The following is a 20,485-nucleotide window of genomic DNA, read 5'->3' on the forward strand; positions in this document are numbered from 1 at the left end:
ATTTCACAAATAGTACAAATGTGTAATGTGTATTGCAGAAATGTATTTTGGAGTCAATTCTGTATTTGTTCTCATACTGGATAATACTGATGCCCAAAGGAACGAATCTAGTTAGTTTTGGAGGATTTTTGTTGTGATTCAGAGCTCAAATATGTAATGGTTGTGATTTTGACTATACATTATGCAAAGGTCCACTATCTTCATTAATTTTGAATGCAGAAACTTGCGTGCTCTGTTGGTGTAGTGTAGCAGTGCCCCTTCATGATTGAGTTTTTTTATTGCATGTACATAAATCAGCCAGATCATCTCTGCATGAGCAGCAAGACTGACACATGTGCCTTCTGAAGAAGGGTCTTGTCTTGAAATGTTGCCTATCCATGTTCTCCAGAAATGCTGCCTCGCCTGCTGAGTTACTCCAGCACTTTGTGTCCTTTTGTGCCTTCTTTAGTAATTTCTTGTTGTCAGTCCTAAAATATTTGTAAAAGTCTGAGAGCATCCAGTGAGCAACCAGGTGTTAATAACATATAAATATTGTTTTGCAACATCTGACGCTGTAATTTAACATTGAATGGATTGTAATACCCTCAGATAAATATTTCAAAATCTAATAGATTTAAACATTTTATGTAGAAAGTTGATATTTTGTCTTAATCTTGTCTTTCAATTTTTATTTTGTACCCTGTAAAAAGTTAGTTTTTCTTTACTTTCCTGATTTGCTATTTAAGAATATTTCATCACGATTGGGCATTCAGACATCTTCATGGAACCACTGTTGCTGACTCTAGGGAATCCCCTTGAAACCATTAATTCCTGACCACCAACAGTGTCAGAAAAGGGGGAGCCCACAGGTCAGCGTTCACCTTGATTGTTATGGTTAGTTTTCTGTGATGTAATGCTAAATATTGTTGCCTTGTCACTGACCATGAAATCAAGGCTCTTCGTTCAGCCCGCCTGAACCTACCTGATCTCCTGGTTGCCTTTAATTCTCCTTCTCATTCCTACACATACCTTTCTGTCCTCTGTCTCCTCCATTGTCAGAGTGAGGCTAAATGCAAATTGGAGGAACAGCATCTCATATTTTGCTTGCGCAGCTTACAGCCCAGTGGTATGAATTATGATTTCTCTCACCTCAGGTAGCCCCGGCATTCCCTCTCTCTATCCCTCCCCCACCCAAGTCGCACTAGCTTCTCGTTTTCACCCTACAAACAGCTAACAATGGCTTGTTTCCTTTATTATCGTTATTTTTTTGCATATCTTTTATTCATTTTTTTTAAATCTCTCCACATCATCGTCTATATCTTTCGTTTCCCATATCCCTAACCAGTCTGAAGAAGGGTCTCGACCCGAAACGTCACCCATTCCCTCTCTCCAGAGATGCTGCCTGTCCTGCTGAGTTACTTCAGCTTTTTATGTCTATCTTCAGTTTAAACCAGCATCTGCAGTTGCTTCCTACACAGATCAAGGCTCTTGCCTGTTAAGTTTATTGCAGCAATCAATTTTGGCTATCTATTGACAGTGAACCAGGCATGAAATTTTTCCGATTTAAATCGGAATTCAGATTTTTTTGTTTTTCTAGAAATTAATGCATTTTTTACCTCGACTAAACCCCTCGATTCGACTAAACCTCGCCTCAACGAAACCACATACCTCACTACGAAACCTCACCTCGACTAAACTTCACCTCACACTTAAACCTCACCTCACTAAACCTCGCCTCGACTAAACCTCCCACCTCACAACTAAGCTCCACCTCGCACCTAATCCCTGCCTCGACTAATTGCCGCCTCTCTCCCGCTCCCGCAGGAAGGGGCTGCGGGCGGGCGGGGCTCGGGCTCGGATGTCAACTTCAGAAAGAGGGTGCCCCACCCTTCCCACCGGCTCTCCCGGGCAGTGCGCCTGCGCCGCTCTCCGTGCCCGGTCCCGCCCCCTTGGTTGGTGCCGCTCCGCTCATGTGAGGCGCCACTAACGGCTGGGGGGGCAATAAATAGCGGGAGCGGGTGAGAGGCAGCGATTAGTCGAGGTGCGGATTAGGTGTGAGGCAGAGTTTAGTCGTGGGAGGTTTAGTTTTGAGGTGAGGTGGGGTGAAGTTTAGTGAGGTTTATTTGAGGGGCAAGGTTTAGTGAGGTACGGTTTAGTCGAGGTTTAGGTGTGAGGAGAAGTTTGGTAGGGAGGTATCGTCGAGGCGAGGGGTTTAGTGAGGCAAGGGGATTAGTCGAGGTGTAGGTGAGAAGAAGTGAATGTAGGTGAGTTGAGGAGAAGTGGGTGGCTGAGCTCAGGAAGGGAGACCGAGGTGTTGCTGAAGGAGACGAGACCGCTGCCTTCAGTGGCAGAGCATTCCGCAAATTCACAACTCACTGGGTGAAAAAGTTTTTTTCTCATCTCAGTGCGAGGCAAAGAGACATTTCAGGTAACATTTTTTGTAAAGATTTGTTTAGCTGTATTAAGTCATTTATTGAAACATATAAGATTATTAAGGGATTGGACACGCTAGAGGCAGGGAACATGTTCCCGATGTTGGGTGAAGTCCAGAACCAGGGGCCACAGTTTAAGAATAAAGGGTAAGTAATTTAGAATCTCACTTCTGTTATGTAAACTACCAGCAGAAAACTTTCAATTTATTGAAAATGCCCCTGGTCCCCAACCTTTAGCAACCTAGCCAACCTCCTGGACCCCTGGCCAATACTTCCTACTTTTTTTTTCTGGAGGTGAATATCATGCCTGCAGTGAAACTAATGTGTAATTATTCAAATTGAAATAGTGGCAGGTAAATGTTTTTGTGGATCGAGTCTCTGAAATATTGTTTCCATCTTTTTTTGTTTTTTATTATTATGTGTAGGATCCAATATCCAGGTCTTTGATGTGAAACATTAACATTGTTCTCTTTCCATAGATACTGCATGGCCTACTGAGTGTTTCTGGCATATCCTGTTTTTTTTCCTTCTGTTTTTGGTTTAGTCATTTCTAGCATCTGCATTTTTTTTGTTGATTTCCAGTAGTGGGTATTTGCAACATAGAAAATATTTTGTGAGACATTTATGGTGAAAGAGGTTAGATTTACTTTTTGATTTTAAACCATTCAAGTGAGCTACGCCTCCTTAACGCTACCAGAAATCAAAGTAGTGCTATTGGAAAAATATCACACATTGACCACTGTGTACTATTTAAAAAATACATTTAAAGAAATGAGAATAGTCTGCAGAAAGCCTCTAGAATTAGAGAGATAATTAAGTTGTATAATGTATCTAAAAAATATATTGAAAATCTATTTACATCTCTATTATTGTTCTCTGTTATCACTGAGCAACGGATGTTTTAAGTCCTCAAAAATGTAATGCCACCACCACGTGTTTGACGTGGCCTAAGGAGTTGTCATGTGAATTTCAAATTCATAAATGAAATATATTAGGGAGGACTGAAAATTGGCAATAAAGGTTATTCTGAAAATCTTTGATTATGGAGCAAGTATTAAAGAAGAATAAAAGAAGTACTCAACAAAAGTACTCAACGACTGTTTTGTGGACATTAGCAGTGTTGAGCTTGTATTGTTCTGGTTCAAGCAAGTGTGACTGAGTGGCAAGAGTGATATTACGTAGTTTGATGTATTAAGTTGGTCACGGGCCATATGAGGTTGTTTATCATCAGCTGAATTTGGTTTTAAAATGGAACGGCGTTGCTGTAACAATAGTCGTCTCCCTGTCTGCATCAAATGAAGCTCTCTGTCGGATGTCTCTTGTTGACAACTTTCTTGTTGAGGAGCTGGATGGACTTCATTCAGACCTTTTAGGTTGGTCTCAATTTCAACCTGAACCAGAGTAGCCAGAGCTAGTTTATAGGTAGTTACAGGCAGTTAAGATCCTAAATTTAGAACAGCCATTTGAATGTGCTACATTTTCAGTCTGTTTCAGGCTGTAAGATGTATTTTGGTGCTTTTAACTATCATGCCCCCATAAAGATAGTCAACAGTTATTTACTAACAATTGACTGATGGCTGTTGCTGTCTGATACTTTTATTAATCTTGTCTATGATGTTTATACAATTATCCTATATGAACGTGTTTTCAATATTCTCAACCACACTATGCCAATCCTCACTCACACGTTATCCATTAAAACTCAATGTAAAATAATAAACTTCTCACATCCTTGTCATAACTGCAGCATTTGGCAACGTAGATTTGCTTTTAGCCCATTGCCTGAATAGGGAGGTTTCACGGCAGTCGGGTCACGACCCATGACCCATACTGTTGCTACGCTACTCCAAATGGATTACACGCGATGAACTGCAGGTAGGCACTTACCATAGTTTCCAGCGTAGCGGGCCCGTTAAAACCCACTGAAATTGTCAATTTTTGCCTGTAAATAATTATGGAAATCGGGATAAGCATGTGAGACATTTAGCCTACTTCAGAATTCCAAAAGTGAGGAGAAATTACGGCAGATAGAAGCGAAAGCTGAAGGGACAACAACAGCCAGAGTGCTTGGCGAACATTGGCCGTTTGCTCACTGCATTTCATCAACTAAGGTGTTTTTTCTTGATTCCTTTGGCATCTAAAAAGTTTCAGAAGTGATAAATCTGGCTGTAATTTTTTTAAATCGCCCATAGTTCCCGTGGGTTTTTACATACAAAATGAAAACGCTTCTGAAGAAAAATTTACAGCCAGATTTATCACTTCTGAGATTTTTTAGATACCAAAGGAATCAAGAAAAAACACAAATAATGCCTTACTTGATGAAATGCAATGAGCAAACGCGATAATTCCCAATATTTTCAATTCCGATATCTGCACGGCCAATGTTTATCAAGCACTTTAGCTGCAGTTGTCCCTTCAGTTCTCGCATCTCTATACCTTCATTTCGCTTCACTTTTGGAATTCTAAAGTTGGGTACATGTCTCTCACACTTACCCCGACTCCCACAATTTTTTTTCAGCGCAACAATTCAACATTTTGGCGGTTTTTAACAGGTAGGAAAGTACGCGTTTTTAGCATTAATAACATATACCGGAAGTGACGGATGTCCTCCAGATGGATTTAGTGGCTTTGTGTGTCGAGCCCTCTGACCCAGTGATCTTTCATGCAACCCCCCTATAAAGATCCTGACTGACCGCCTTAAAATTTGTTTAAAAGTGCTCAGTGAATTTACAGCTTCCAATTTCTTTTAACCAAGAAGAGTATTGGAATTAGAACCTCTGTCTTTCAGCAATGTATGTATAATGCATCATCGAACAAACGTTTCTCTAATATAAAAACAGAAAACAGTTCAGACAGCATCTGTGGAGAGAAATTGTTGACCATTAACTATGTTCCCCTCTCCTCCACTGATGATGACCCACTAGGTATTTCCACATTTTCTGTTTTTTTATTTCAGTGCTCTGCATTCTGTTAAAATAGTCTACTGGACTATTGCTGCCTAGAATTCACATTTTTAATTTCAATTAATTTTATGTCATTTATCTTTTATGATTTGAGTTACTTCAGGTCTCCGTGAAGTCATTTGCATTACCTTTTGTTTTGCTGTACTTTTAGCTATTTTGTACATTTGTCCGATTTTTTTGTTTTGTGAATTTATACTAACATTTCAAAATGTTTCCTCAAAATGGTATTGCTACAGAACGTACAGATAGTAAGTTCTGCATTGTTAACTTTGGGCGAAAGTGTGACAAGCCTTTTAAGGGATATATGTTATAGCAGAAGCTGCATTACATTGAATGTTACAGTGAGAGGCTTTTGTGATATAGGAGATGTTATTAAGTGGTGTCATAATTCATCCATTTGTTTTTCTACCGTAGCTCATCAGAGGAATGATGGCATCGATATAATGGTCAGTGTCTATAGTCTAAAAGAAGCTGAAGTCTAGCAGTCTCTGAGATGCCCAGGAGTGGGAGATGAACCCTACAGTATGAATGGTAATGGAGAAAATGCTAAAGACTCCTGACCAACCTGTGACATTTTTCCCATACCCCGGCTACCTCACACCAGTGTGCTTGGCTTTCCAGTTTCTCATTTCAATACTATGTTGCGGCTTCACAATCGTGATTTAATTTAAAGTGTGGAATTCACCTCTTTGGTGACAAGTTCAGATTTGTAACATCAGCTGGATTTTGGATTTTGTTCTTGTTGGGTGACTTGTTTTGTGAGAGCAGAGCATCTAACCCCGCATCGGGGTGTTGAAGCGGGTTTTGGAGGAGTTAGAACGGGGTAGGAGAGATGGGATAAAAAATATACAGATTTGTTTCAGAAGCAGCTCCTCAGTGCATGCCTTAACATGGGTGATTATGGTGCTACATGTATGTAAAGCTTTAGAGTTTGCATGTTCTGCTCAAGTAGGTTGTTTAGAATGTGGAAAAGAATGTGATAAATTTGGTGGATAAACAGATTTGATGGAGAGTGTTGCTAGTCTTAATGTCCTAAGTATTCATGTGGGATATTTCTGTAAATAAATTACTGAGTAGCCATTTAAAGCTTGATTACCGTTTTTATTATCCATTTTTAAGCTGGTTATTAAATTATTTAGACGGGGCCTTGTATCATGGTTGGGAATGAAATCTGAAAACACTGATCTAGCTATCTATTTTTTTAAGACAACATACTGTAGGATTATTTTGGCACAAAATATATTAATAATGGTAACAGCAAATTGCTGGTTATAAATGTTTTTCATTTTAACAAACAACAATTGGTTTCATTGGAAACATTATGACTTAACTATATTCATTCATATATCTTAATTTTAACCTTAAGTTGCTTAATTTTGTTTTAAATTCATCTTTGTTTTGTTTTTCTGTGCTGAATTCATTTTAATTAATGTTTTTGTTTTTCCTTTTATCTTCTTTTAGGTTTTACAGAATTTCAGTGATGTCCACTCATAAGAACATGATGACTATATTTATTTTAAATGTACAACTATTATAGATTCTGATCAAAATTATAATATTTGACCTAAACATGAATTTGGTGCTTGTGCATTCTGTAGCAGAAACAACATTAATTAAACGTTGTATTACGTTCTTTCAACAAATAATGTGACAATCCCTACATGGATGACAAGTTTGAGTATTATTTCAGTGATATGAAGAACTTAACGTTTAAACTATTTCAGTGTTCAACATAACTAAGTTAGTTTTGCACTTTGATCATACCAAAGCATTTTAAAAGTGCTGGGACAAATCACAATCATTTACTATCAACTGCAAATCTGTGAAAACTATCCTAGCTTTCAGCATGATGGCTCTGAGCATTATAGAATGATGGCATTAGCAAGGTTTAACCAATGAATTGAAAATCTTTCCAGATTCTATTGCAATATCATTCTGACTATTGTTCCCTGCCTTGCCTGCAAGCCCCCACCAAACACTCGCTGATTTTATATTCTTCCTCTTTCATTTAAAAAAATATGGGCAAAGTAGAAAGGGAGAAACTGTTCCCAGTGATGGAGATTTTCAAGAACTGGGATATATAGAATGAAGGCAAATAGCTAATGATCCCCAGGTAAGGTGAGGAACAGTATCTTCATCCCATGGTAGGTGTGTTAAAAACAAGGTTTAAGGTGAAAGGAAGGATTTTTAAAGGGTATTTTGGTGAAAGTTTTTACATAGGCAATGGTTGATAAGTGGAACTCCTTGCCATAAGAGGAGAATTGGATGCAATCACTACACTTAAGAGACATTTAGATTTACACTTGACCAGGGAAAGCATGAAAGCACAGGAAACTAATAAAAGAACAAATAAGATTAGTATAGATGGCCAAAAAGATTTGAATGGATGTGATGGGTCAGTGGGCTGGTTTCTGAACTGTACATCCATGAGTGGTTTGGAATGCGAATAATACGTATGTATCTAGAAGAACAAAATGGGATAGTGTGGATGAGTGATACTAATTGGATTGCTGTTACACAGAATCCATAATGACTTGTTGGCAATTAGTTTCCTTCCATGCTGTAACAAATCTGTGATTTAGTTTAGTTTATTATTGTTATGTGTTCCGAGGCACAGTGAAAAGCTTTTGTTGTGTGAAAAGCTTTTGTTGTGTGCTATCCAGTCATTGAATTGACTGTTGTTTAGAAGTATTGTTTCTGACTTTGGAGAGTTGTTGGATGGCATATTTTAATAAGATGACAATGTTGATTTATTTCCAATGTTCAGAGCCACCATTTTGAAAATTCAGATTCTACAAATTCAACAGCTTTGTAATCTAGAGTAAAGAGATTTTGATTGGTTAAAGTGTGCAAAGAATGGTTTGAACACAAATACTTATAGCACAAGTACTTTGTTTTAATCATAATTCACAAAGCAATTGGCCCATTCTTAGTCACGTTTGTGACCAAAAAGATGAAACATTGTGGAATACATCTCTTCTAATTCTGAAAGCATTACAGGTATATTGTTTTGTACTGTATATATGGTTCATATTTTTTTTCGGTTTATCAAGTGAATTTTTAATGTTATGCTGACAATGTTTAGAGTCAGTGGTAAAATATGAATGGTCACGTGTGTGACACCACACGGAAGCATTATACAAACTTTGAAGTTTAAAAAGCTAGAATGTTCATAGACATGCATTATAGTTCTGTAGGTGGGAAAATAGCAATGAATAAGATTAATCTCACAAGAGTTTTTTTTTAAATGTATCACTTTGTGATGACATCTGGTCACGTGTGTGACATTTTGGTTCGCTTTCCAAAGAATGGGCCAATTGCTATTGCTTAATGTTTGGAAAACCATCTTACAAAGGGTAGGAAGAACAGGAAAATGAAAGCACAATGGCTGAAAAACAGAGTAAAGTAAAGTAGAATACAGCATATGATAAATTCCAGATGTTAATGTAAGCAAGGATTGGATTGATTACACAAAGTACAGAGACAATGTTAAAAAAATGGAAATAAAAAAAATCAAAGTGAGAGTACTAAAGCAGCAGCAAGTGGATAAGGACATTCTACAATATTCTATAGATATTTGAAAGGAAAAGGGTTGTAAGAGGAGAGATGGGTTAGATCAGAGAAAAAAAAAATTGCAAAAGGAGACAGAGTCAATGAGTGTTTGAAGTACTAACGTATTTTATATCAGTTTTCATTGTAGAAGATAATGCTGTTTGAGTATCAGTAAAGAAGATGTAATTAAGATTCTGAATAAACAAACTGCAGTTGGTGGATATATCACCTGGGAAGCATCTGAGAGAAATAAGGGAAATTATAGAGATCCTGGTCATAATTTCCCAAACATTGATACATTCAGAGTGCGTGATGGTTTAAAATTGTAAACATTACCCACTCCCTTGTTTAAAAAAATATATAAAGAGATAACAAATAATTACAGACCAGTTCCAGAAACAATAATCAGAGATTGAGTAGGCAGTCTTTTGGACAAGTGGATTGGTTCCGCAAAATAAGCATGGATTTAAAAAAAAAGCTAATTGTATCTAGTATTTTGATTGTCTTTTAATGAAGTAACAGAAAGGGTTGATGAGGAAAATCGGATTGATGTATATATGGACTTCCAAAAGGTTCCACTTAGTTCCATTTAGTGGACGTCACCAAAAATGAAGGTTAGAGGGTCTGTTTGGATTTTGATAGAAAGAATGAACAGAAGCAATATAGAAAAGACAACTCCAAGAGGAAACAAGATCAGTAATCTTGGGTTGATAAATAGAGACATAAAGTAAAGGTGAAGGATGTCATGATGATTAGAGTTTTGGTTTTGCCACATTGTGAATTTTGTTTAATTCTGGATTACACACTTGAGAGAAAGATTTTGGAGAGAGTGCCAGAAATTTACCAAAAGTGATCCCAGGATGTCCATGGACTGGAGAATCTGGAATTGTTCTCCCTTAGAGGTAGCGGTTAGATCCTTAGATCTTAGACCTTAGAGTTAGATCCCTTAGATCTAACACAAATAGTTAAAATCATTAAGGATGTGGACAGAGTAGATAATAAGTTTTCCTGTTAATAGTGCGATTGAGAACTTGAAAATATAGAACGTTGATTGGAGAAAGAACCAAAAGTGACACAAGGGAAAATTATTTTATTCAACAAGTTGTAAATGGGTGGAATGCGTTACCACAGATGGTAGTGAAGGCAGATTCAATTGTAACATTCAAAATAGAGCTGGGTAAATATCTAAAAGGAAATATCTAAAATTGTGTACCACAGGAAGATGAAGAGGGAGAGGATAGCTTTAACATAAAGCCACATAAACCTGGCGAACTGAATAGTTGTTATAATTCCATAGTTCTAAGCAAAACGTGGTTAGTTGCAGTTGTGTTTTACTTTTCTGTTACCTTCATTTGTTTGAAGATGTTCTCTTGGATTTCATCTGATAAAGCACCTTTTGGGTAAACTGTTTTACATTGTCAGAAGTCATCCACAAGACTATAGGTTAAAGTAATTTTGAAGTGTCCTTATACATTTATCAATCGGCTTTAAGTTGAATCAATCGTTCTGAAAGACATCATCACATGCAGAATTATCCCTAAACAACATCAAAATTACTATGGGCAATACGAAGTATGAAATACCACAAGCATTTTTGCTTTGATAATAGCCATGTAGCTACATCTGAAGATGTGCCCATTGGTGAAATGTAAAACTTGGTTCTCTTCGCTTGTTTGTTGTCAATCACACAAAAGTAGTGAAAGATATTGAATGTGAATTAGATGGATGTTTGCTGGTGTTGGTTATGTTGTTCAGCGATATCAGAGACAGATGTCTCTAACTGAATAAACTTAACTGGATACTGTTCTTTGCATTTCTTTCATTTTAAGTTATTTCTGAATCACAAGCCATTTTCCCACCTTTTGGACAGTTTCATTCATTTAAAATTATGTGAAATGCTTCTGACTATGTACTTCTCATAACCTCTAATCTGTGTTAGCAGTATGTTATTATTGAACCTGGAATGCTCTGCATTAGTTGGTAATACATTTGGTGTTTTTCATCCATTACAAGGATCAGTTGGGAGATATTTGTAATGACAAATTTTAACTTGTATATTTCTCTGAATTTTGGTTAAAACATAACTGAAACTATTTTATGAAAATCTCAGTTTTAGAGGGGTTTGTCATTTGCATCTGCACGTGTTTTTGCATATATTAAAGATAATTCAATAAAGATTATAATTATCTTTAAGCTATAAGGGTGCTGACCTGGTGGCATAAATGTAAACATTTCAATTTCACTTGGCCAATATCAATAGTTCAAGTCTCCAGGGTTAATTTTCACATTATCCGATGTGTTATGTAGTTAACAAGGTGAATGTAATGTTATTTTAGCTTTGACACAGTTGCACCTCATAACAGTGTTCTACCTTTTCACACCCCTAATTATATTGCTTGAATTCTTTGATAGGTTCATGCAATTCAGGCTTCTGTGCCTTTTGCTTTCAGTGGCTCTGCATACATAAGCCAATTTTATGTGATTTGCTCCAATTCAGTCATGTGACCATGCCACAGTTCAACTCCTTGATCAAATAAACTTAATTTAATTATTTGTTCCTTCATTATTCTTCAACCACTCTCTGCTTTGATACCTACCCTCAAATTCCTCATGAAGAATTTCCTTTTTGCCTTCCTCAGGATTCTCTGTTAAGGGATTGTAGCATGCATTGCTCCCCAAATGTGTAATATTCAAAGCAAGCAGACAGTTCAGCCCAAACTGCATGTGTTACCCACTTTATGTTTTTCTATACCCTCTCCAAATGGCAATTGAGGTAAAGTACATTCATTTACTTTACCTCCATAGTAGGGGTGCTGCATTTTCTCACCCTAAATTTATTTGTGACTTGTATAGTTTGATCCTAGTGTTACTTCCTCTTCTACATTTTCTGCCTTTACTGTCAAAAGACTTCTGCATTTGCAAGATCTTCATTCGATCAGCCTTAGCTTTTACGTTTTGAGAAAGGACCAGCCTATTTAGTCTTTCCTGAGAGCTTAATGTAACTGTAACATTCAGTTCTTCCCATTCAGGGCCACCAAACTTTGCTTTCATGGCCTATGTTACGTGTTCACAATTTTTAGTACTTTGCGATTTCCTAAACTACTCATCCTCTATCTCGTAAAATCTCTTTTTCTTACATCACTTATCTATCTTGATTTTAATTTGCCAACAACATCCCCCAGTTCTATAAATTTGTCACCCTAAATTTTCTCACCCTAAATTTATTTAGCAAAGACCGCTCCCTCTGTAACTCCCTTGTCAATTCTTCCCATCCCTCCCGTACCACCCCCTCCCCGGGCACTTTCCATTGCAACTGCAAGAGATACAACACCTGTCCCTTTACCTCCCCCCTCGACTCCATTCAAGGATCTAAGCAGTCGTTCCAGGTGCATCTCCTCCAACCTCATCTATTGCATCCGCTGCTCTAGATGTCAGCTGATCTACATCAGTGAGACCTAGCGGAGGCTGGGCGATCGTTTCGCCGAACACCTCCGCTTGGTCCGCAAGAACCTACCTGATCTCCCGGTGGCTCAGCACTTCAACTCCTCCTCCCATTCCCCATCTGCCCTCTCTGTCCTGGGTCTCCTCCATGGCCAGAGTGAGCAACACCGGAAATTGGAGGAACAGCACCTCATATTCCGCTTGGGGAGTCTACATCCTGCGGGCATGAACATTGAATTCTCCCAATTTTTTTAGCTCTTGCTGTCTCCTCCCCTTCCTCAGCCCTCGGACTGTCTCCTCCCATCCATCAGCCCTTGGGCTCCTCCTTTTTCCTTTCTTCTCCCCGCCACCCCCATCAGTCTGAAGAAGGGTTTCGGCCCGAAACGTTGCCTATTTCCTTCGCTCCATAGATGCTGCTGCACCTGCTGAGCTCCAGCATTTTTGTGTACCTATAAATTTGATTGTTCTTCTGTATTTTTGTTGCAATCTTTCTTTGGTTTTAAATATATCACTCTCCAATATCCCCTTTTGGGTGATTTTGCTCATTTTAAAGATGTCTTTCAGAATTTCCTATTTTTGTAAATTGCGAACATCTGATCCCATCATTAGTTGCTGTGTTAGAGCAATTTCTAACAATTGCAATCTCAGCATCTACTCTTAAGTCCTATTCTATTTGTTGCCAGCATGTTTTTCCACCTGTTACCTGTTCCCCGACTCATGGGCACCGACCTGAGATGTATCTACAATATGGTACCTTATTGAGGGTTATTTAAAAATCTACATGTCTTGTATTTCCTGCATTCTAAATCTTTGTTACTTAATCAAGAGATCTTGTGCTTAATCACTAGTGCTGGTCAGGTTGAACCACTTTCAAATCTATGCTGACATAGAATTATAGAACATGGAAACAGGCTCTATGCCCAACTTGACCAAAGTGACCCATCTACACTAGACCCACATGCTGGGATTTTAGCCCATTTCCCTCCAAACCTATCTTATCCATGTACCTGACCAAATGTTTTTTAAATATTGTGATAGTATCTGCCTCAACTACCTCCTCTGGTAAATAGATACTAAAAACTGGAGTAACTCAACAGGCCAGGCAGCATATCTGGAGAAAAGCAACAGGTGACTTTTTGGGTCAAGACCCTTCTCTCTGCACTACCTCTGGTAGCTCGATCCATATACCTACTATCCTTTGTGTAAAAAATGTTGCCTCTCGGTTCCTATCTTTCCCCCACCTTCACCTTAAACCAATGTAGTTTGGTTCCTGATTCTCCTTCTCTGGGTAAAAGATATTGTGCATTTACCCTATCTCTATAAGATCAGCCCTCATACTCCTGCGCTCCAAGGAATAAAGTCCTATCCTGCTCGACCTCTCCCTGAAGATCAGGCACTAGAGTCCCCAACCTCTATACTCAATACTCTGACGAATGAAAGCCAATGTGTCATAAGCCTTCTTGACCACCGTATCTACCTTGGACATCACTTTCAAGGGACAATGTACCTCACTCCTAGATCCCTCTGCTCTACAACCCTCCGTAGAGCCCTGCCATTCACTGTGTAGGTCCTGCCCTGGTTGCACATCCCAAAATGCAACGCCTTGCATTTCTCTGTGTCTATCAAGATCCTGCTGCAATTTCTGACAACCATCTAAACTATAATACCACCCACTTTAGTGTCATCTGAAAACTTGCTAATCATCCAAATCATTGATATAGATGACAAACAGCAATGGGCAAAACACCGAACCCTGAGGCACACCACTAGTTACAGGCCTCCAGTCTGAAAGACAATCCTCCACCATCATCCTCTGCTTCCTTCCATGAAACCAATTTTCTATCCAGTCGGCTAGCTCCCCTTGGATTCCATGGGATCTAACATTCCAGAGCAGCCTAGCATGTGGAAACTGCTTTGTTGAAATCTATATATACAACGTCTACAGCCCTCCTTTCATCAACCTTTTTATTGACATTTTCAACAAACACAAGATTTGTGGGACATGATCTCCCATTTACAAAGATTTGTGGGACATGATCTCCCATCCCTAACCATCCCATGTCCATCTAAATCAGTGTTTCTCAACATAGAAACATAGAAATTAGGTGCAGGAGTAGTCCATTCGGCCCTTCGAGCCTGCACCGCCATTCAATATGATCATGGCTGATCATCCAACTCAGTATCCCGTACCTGCCTTCTCTCTATACCCTCTGATCCCTTTAGCCACAAGGGCCACATCTAACTCCCTCTTAAATATAGCCAATGAACTGGCCTCAACTGCCCTCTGTGGCAGAGAGTTCCAGAGATTCACCATTCTCTGTGTGAAAAAAGTTTTTCTCATCTCGGTTTTAAAGGATTTCCCCCTTATCCTTAAGCTGTGACCCCTTGTCCTGGACTTCCCCAACATCGGGAACAATCTTCCTGCATCTAGCCTGTCCAACCCCTTTATTTCAACCTTTTTACCCATGAAATAATTTTCATGTCTCAGGGAACCGCTACATAAAAAATTATTATATATATTTATTAATCTCTTTCTCTTTCATAAACTTATAAACGGATCTTATAGAAACGTAGATTGTTCCCGATGTTGGGGAAGTCCAGGACAAGGGGTCACAGCTTAAGGATAGAGGGGAAATCCTTTAGAACCGTGATGAGAAAAACATTTTTCACACAGAGAGTGGTGAATCTCTGGAACTCTCTGCCACAGAAGGTAGTTGAGGCCAGTTCATTGGCTATATTTAAGAGGGAGTCAGATGTGGCCCTTGTGGCTAGAGGGATCAGGGGGTATGGAGAGAAGGCAGGTACGGGATACTGAGTTGGATGATCAGCCATGATCATATTGAATGGCGGTGCAGGCTCGAAGGGCCGAATAGCCTACTCCTGCACCTATTTTCTATGTTTCTATAAGGCAAACATAATATATTTCTGATAACTGGTTTAAGCAAACAGTAATTTGCGTATTTCTCAAGTTTATTGACAAAACAAAAATAAAACTGAAATCAAACTTCATTTCAAAACTGAAGCAAATAAAGGCAAACAGAAGATTTGTACCTTGGAGGAGAGAGAGAAAACAACACAAACTTTTCATAAACTAACAAAACATACATAAATAAACTTTTGATAAACTAACAAAAATAAACATACGTCAATTTTTAAAATTCATATAACATCCCTCAATGATGGGTAAAAATTACTAAATAACATGGGTAAATGAGGGACTGGACCAGCACAATAGGAAGCACAGGCAGGACTGATGGAGACTGTGCATGCATCTGCACTCGAGTGAGTCACTTGATGATACACGAATCCATCACGTACAGCTCCTATCCACTGACCACTAAAGACCTTTTCACACTGGCGCCGTATACACGTCGCTAAATATGTCGTACGTGTATAATAAAATTAAGAATGTGAAATTAAACACAAAAATGACAAATGCATTTACATATGATTAGCCTATTTATCACTATTTCTCTTGGAACCCCTAGCGACCTCGTGGAACCCTAGCGTTCCGGGGAATCCAGGTTGAGAAACGCTGATCTAAATGTACAGTGCATTCAGAAAGTATTCAGACCACTTCATTTTTTCTAAATTTTGTTACGTTACAACCTTATTCTAAAATGGATTAAATTCATTTTTATTATCATCAATCTACACACAATACCCCATAATAAAAAATGGAAAACGGGTGTTTTGAAATTTCCGCAAGCTAATTAAAAATAAATAACTGAAATATCACATTTACATAAGTATCCAGACTCCTTGCTCAGTACTTTGTTGAGGCACCTTTGGCAGTAATTACAGCCTCAAGTTTTCTTGGGTATGATGCTACAAGCTTGGCGCACCTGTATTTGGGTAATTTCTCCCATTCTTCTCTGCAGATCCTCTCAAGCTCTGTTAGGTTGGATGGGGAGCATTGATGCACAGCTATTTTCAGGTCCCTCCAAAGATGTTCGATCGGGTTGAAGTCCGGGCTCTGGCTGGGCCACTCAAGGACATTCACAGACTTGTCATGAAGCCACTCCTGCGTTGTCTTGGCTGTGTGCTTTGGGTCGTTGTCCTGTTGGAAGGTGGACCTCCACCCCAGTCTGAGGTTCAGAACGCTCTGAAGCAGGCTTTCATCAAGGGTCTCTCTGTACTTTGCTCCATTCATCTTTCCCTCGATCCTGACTTGTAATCCTCCCAGTTCCTGCCACTGAAAAACATCCCCACAGCATGATGCTGAAACCACCATGCTTCACTGTAGATATGGTATTGGCCAGGTGATGAGCGGTGTCTGATTTCCTCCAGACGTGACACTTGGAATTCAGGCCAAAGAGTTCAATCTTAGTTTCATCAGACCAGAGAATCTTGTTTCTCATGGTCTGAGAGTCCTTTAGGTGCCTTTTGGCAAACCAAGCAGGCTGTCATGTTCCTTTTACTGAGAAGTGGCTTCCGTCTGATCACTCTACCATAAAGGCCTAATTGGTGTCGTGCTGCCGATATAGTTGCCCTTCTGGAAGGTTCTCCCATCTCCACAGAAGAACTCTGGAGCTCTGTCAGAGTGACCATCGGGTTCTTGGTCACCTCCCTGACCAAGGCCCTTCTCCCCTGATTGCTCAGTTTGGCCAGCTGTATGAAGAGTCCTCGTGGTTCCAAAGTTCTTCCATTTAAGAGACCACTGTGCTCTTCGGGACCTGCTATGCTGCAGAAATTGTTTTATACCCTTCCCCAGATCTGTGCCTGGACACAATCCTGTCTCGGAGGTCTACGGACAATTCCTTCATCTTCATGGCTTGGTTTTTGCTCTGACATGCACTGTTGACTGTGGGATCTTATATAGACAGGTGTGTGCCTTTCCAAATCATGTCCAATCAATTTAATTTACCACTGGTGGACTGCAATCAAGTTGTAGAAACATCTGAAGGATAATCAATGGAAACAGGACGAAGCTAAGCTCAATTTTGAGTGTCATAGCAAAGGGTCTGAATACTAATGTAAATATGATATTTCAGTTATTTATTTTTAAATACTTTGCAAAAATTTCTAAACACCTGTTTTCGCTTCTTCATTCTGGGGTATTGTGTGTAAATTGATAATTAAAAAAAATGAATTTAAGCCATTTTAAAATAAGGATTTAACGTAACAAAATGTGGAAAAAGTGAAGGAGTCTGAATACTTTCGGAATGCACTGTACGTATGTCTTATCCCTCAGAATACTCACTAGTACCTTTCCAACTACAGACGTTAGACTCTCTAGCCGGTAGTACCGAGTTATTTCCCTGCAGCTCTTCTTAAGTTGTGGTACAACATTTGCAACCCTCCAGTCTTCAGGCATCTCACCCATATTTAATTATCCTGATTGTATTTCCATTTTCACGTTATTTTTAATGCCAAGTCTCTGTTAGGATTCTATTATTTTCTCTCTTTGCTAAGTAGTATATTGGTCCATTTTAAAATAAAGTTATAGCATAAATGCCACATCTGTCACAATATTCTTTTCTAATTACTTCATTATTCATTTTATCCAGATTTGGGTTGCTGACTTTGCCAGCAGTCATTTCTTCTTGAGAAAATGAATTGTTGCAGTCCTTTAGTGAAAGTACCCCAGAGTACTGTTGCGTGAGGTGTTTTGGGATAGTGATCATGTTACCATTTTTGCTATTTCATTTATATGAATCCGATAAGTTTCAGTTTTTAATTTGATTGGTTTAACAATGAATCATTCTCACTTTCCACTTCTATCTATTTTTAAGCAGCACCTCTGTATCTCAACTTCCACCAATAATCTTGTTCAGTATCCTTTTAGTTTAATACCAGACTAAATGGGATCCGTTGGGTCCCGTTCCCACCACTTACCCATAGCAGGCGCTGCAGACGGGTTCCTATTGTGACACCACTGATCCTCCCCCTTCCCCTCACTCCCCCCCCTTGCCCTTCCCCGCTCCCACTTACCACCGCCCTTTCCCTCATCCCCCCTCCCCATCTCCCCCATCCCCCCACTCTACTTCACCCCTCTCCCCACTTCACCCCCCTCCTCCCCTCATCCCCCCCCACCTGACGCGGCTGATGGGTTCCTGTTGTGATGCTACTGATCCCCCCCACTCTCCCCCCTTGCCCTTCCCCCTTTCGTCCTCCCCCCGTCCTCCCCCTTGCCCTCCCTTCCCCCCCTCCTTCCTTCCCCCCTTCCTTCCCCCCCTCGCCTTTCCCCCCCCCCCTCCCTTTCCCCCCCCCCTCCCTTTCTCCCCCCCCCCCCCCCCCCTCCTCTTCCTCCCTCCTGTTGACTTGATGATTGGACCACTTTGCATCGTGTGTGTGTGTGTGTGAGTTACTGAAACTCCTCCACCACCCTGAAACCCGACTCTCCCTTCCTCTGCCCACTCCGACTCAGCGGCCGCTCGGTCTTCCCCGACTGCTGCTCGGCCCGTCCCTGACCGCCCGCTGCTGCTGTTCGGCCCGTCCCGGCCCTGCCCATCTGCCTGCCAGTTCGCAGCTGCCGCCGGGCCGGGGGGGGGGGGGGGGGGGGGGGGGGGATGGAGTCAGTGTTTGTCACGTTGGGCACCACGAGTTTCGACGAGCTGGTGGAGAAGATCTCCGAGAGGGCCGTGAGGGTGAGTTAACGCAGCAGCGGCTAAGGAGATGGGCGGTTGCAGCCATTCACCTGGGAGGACAGGTAGACGGGACCGCCGTTGCAGAGGGCGGGTGGGGGAGAGGGGTGAGTGAGGGAGGACCAGGGCCTCTACTGACCCACTCCCCCCCCCCGCCCCCCCAACCCGGTAGATATGTTACTGTGAGGAGGGGAGAGAGGAGTTTGTGAGTGAGGCATGAAAGGGCGCAGTGCAGGAAGGGGCGTCGCCGCCCCGGTTGAGTGACAGGTGTGGAGACCAATCTGCGTGGCGCTGACTGGCCAATCTGTGCGTGTGCGGTTTTATACGATTTTTAAACCTTAATAACCTTTGTGTTATACCACCGATCTGAACAAAACGTGTTGCACTTGCAGCACAGGAGAATGGCGAGTAAGCTGGCAAAAAAAAACGTAGAGCTATCGGGTACAGTTTTTGCGCAAATGTAAAAACATCGAAAACCAGAAGGTCACAACATCAAAGTTTTAGTTATGTATAGATAGATAGATCGACAGACAAGACATCCCACTTATTTATTTTGATCACCTGTTTCATTACTTGCCTTTTCCCTTCTAGGTTGCTGTTGCCAAATCAGCAGTGTTGAGTTTTTCTGTATTTCACTATGTGTTTGTCCCCACAAACTCATTGTACATAATTGTGGTGACACATTGGCACTCACCCAAAGTCAGTATTTCTTTAGAGGTTTCAAGGTTTGACTATTCTTTTTCTACCTGCTTTGTCTAAACTGCAGCAGAAATAAGCTCTATTCCAACCCTATTGCTTCAATTTATATTCCTCCTTCATGCTGACTTCCTGAGCTGCTTTTTTCCTGCTCGATTACTGTTCTTGTAGCTTCTCATCCTCAGTACTTTCAGACCAAACATCAGTTTATTCCCAACTTGTTAACCGTGGAAAACCTCATTGTGGCAGTGGCACTACAGTCAACCCACTTAACTCCATCTAGAATATTTTTAATAGTAATCTACTCGTTTGCTAGAACGTTTCTCATTTGCTCAATGGAATCCATTCTTGTCATTGGAGAAAATGTTGCATCATCTGGAGTTTAAATGAGAGTTGGATCAGATTGAACTTGAATGCACCTCACATTTGGGATAATAACTATTTGTAGCATTATTTAAAAAAAAAGTTATCTCTTCATGTCACCACTGGATATTTTGCCAATCACATTTAATGTACAGGTTTACATGGTCTGGAAACGGAAACAGTTTCTTTCTATTTATCACCTAAACCTATCAAGATTCTATATCTTTCTCTCAAATCTGTTTTCACTATTCTCTGCTACAATGCCAACAGGCCAAGTTATTTAGTTTATCATTAAGTGAAACCACTCTTCTCGGTAACCACTCTAGTTTTTTTCTTGCCCTCTTTACAGCCTTCATAACTTTGCCAATGTGTAGTTACCAGAGTGGGATTCAGTACTCGGGCAGGGCTGCAACCTAACTAGTATTTTATGTGGTTCAACGTAACCTCCTTGTTCTGTCCTCCAACTCACTTT

The 20,485-nt window shown here is 40.2% G+C and overlaps 1 protein-coding gene and 1 long non-coding RNA gene across 2 annotated transcripts in view; both read left to right on the top strand.

Annotated features, from left to right (window-relative positions):
- The window catches only part of LOC129697201 (XK-related protein 6-like), a 357,932-nt gene that overhangs the window by 30,211 nt on the left and 307,236 nt on the right, over window positions 1-20,485 (top strand).
- On the top strand, window positions 1,992-10,730 carry LOC129697202 (uncharacterized). Its single transcript, XR_008723467.1, has 3 exons — window positions 1,992-2,407; window positions 5,789-5,905; window positions 6,836-10,730. It is a non-coding gene; the product is annotated as an uncharacterized LOC129697202 (long non-coding RNA).

The sequence above is a fragment of the Leucoraja erinacea genome, chromosome 5, assembly GCF_028641065.1.
Source record: "Leucoraja erinacea ecotype New England chromosome 5, Leri_hhj_1, whole genome shotgun sequence".
In the NCBI taxonomy this organism is placed as follows: Eukaryota; Metazoa; Chordata; class Chondrichthyes; order Rajiformes; family Rajidae; genus Leucoraja; species Leucoraja erinaceus.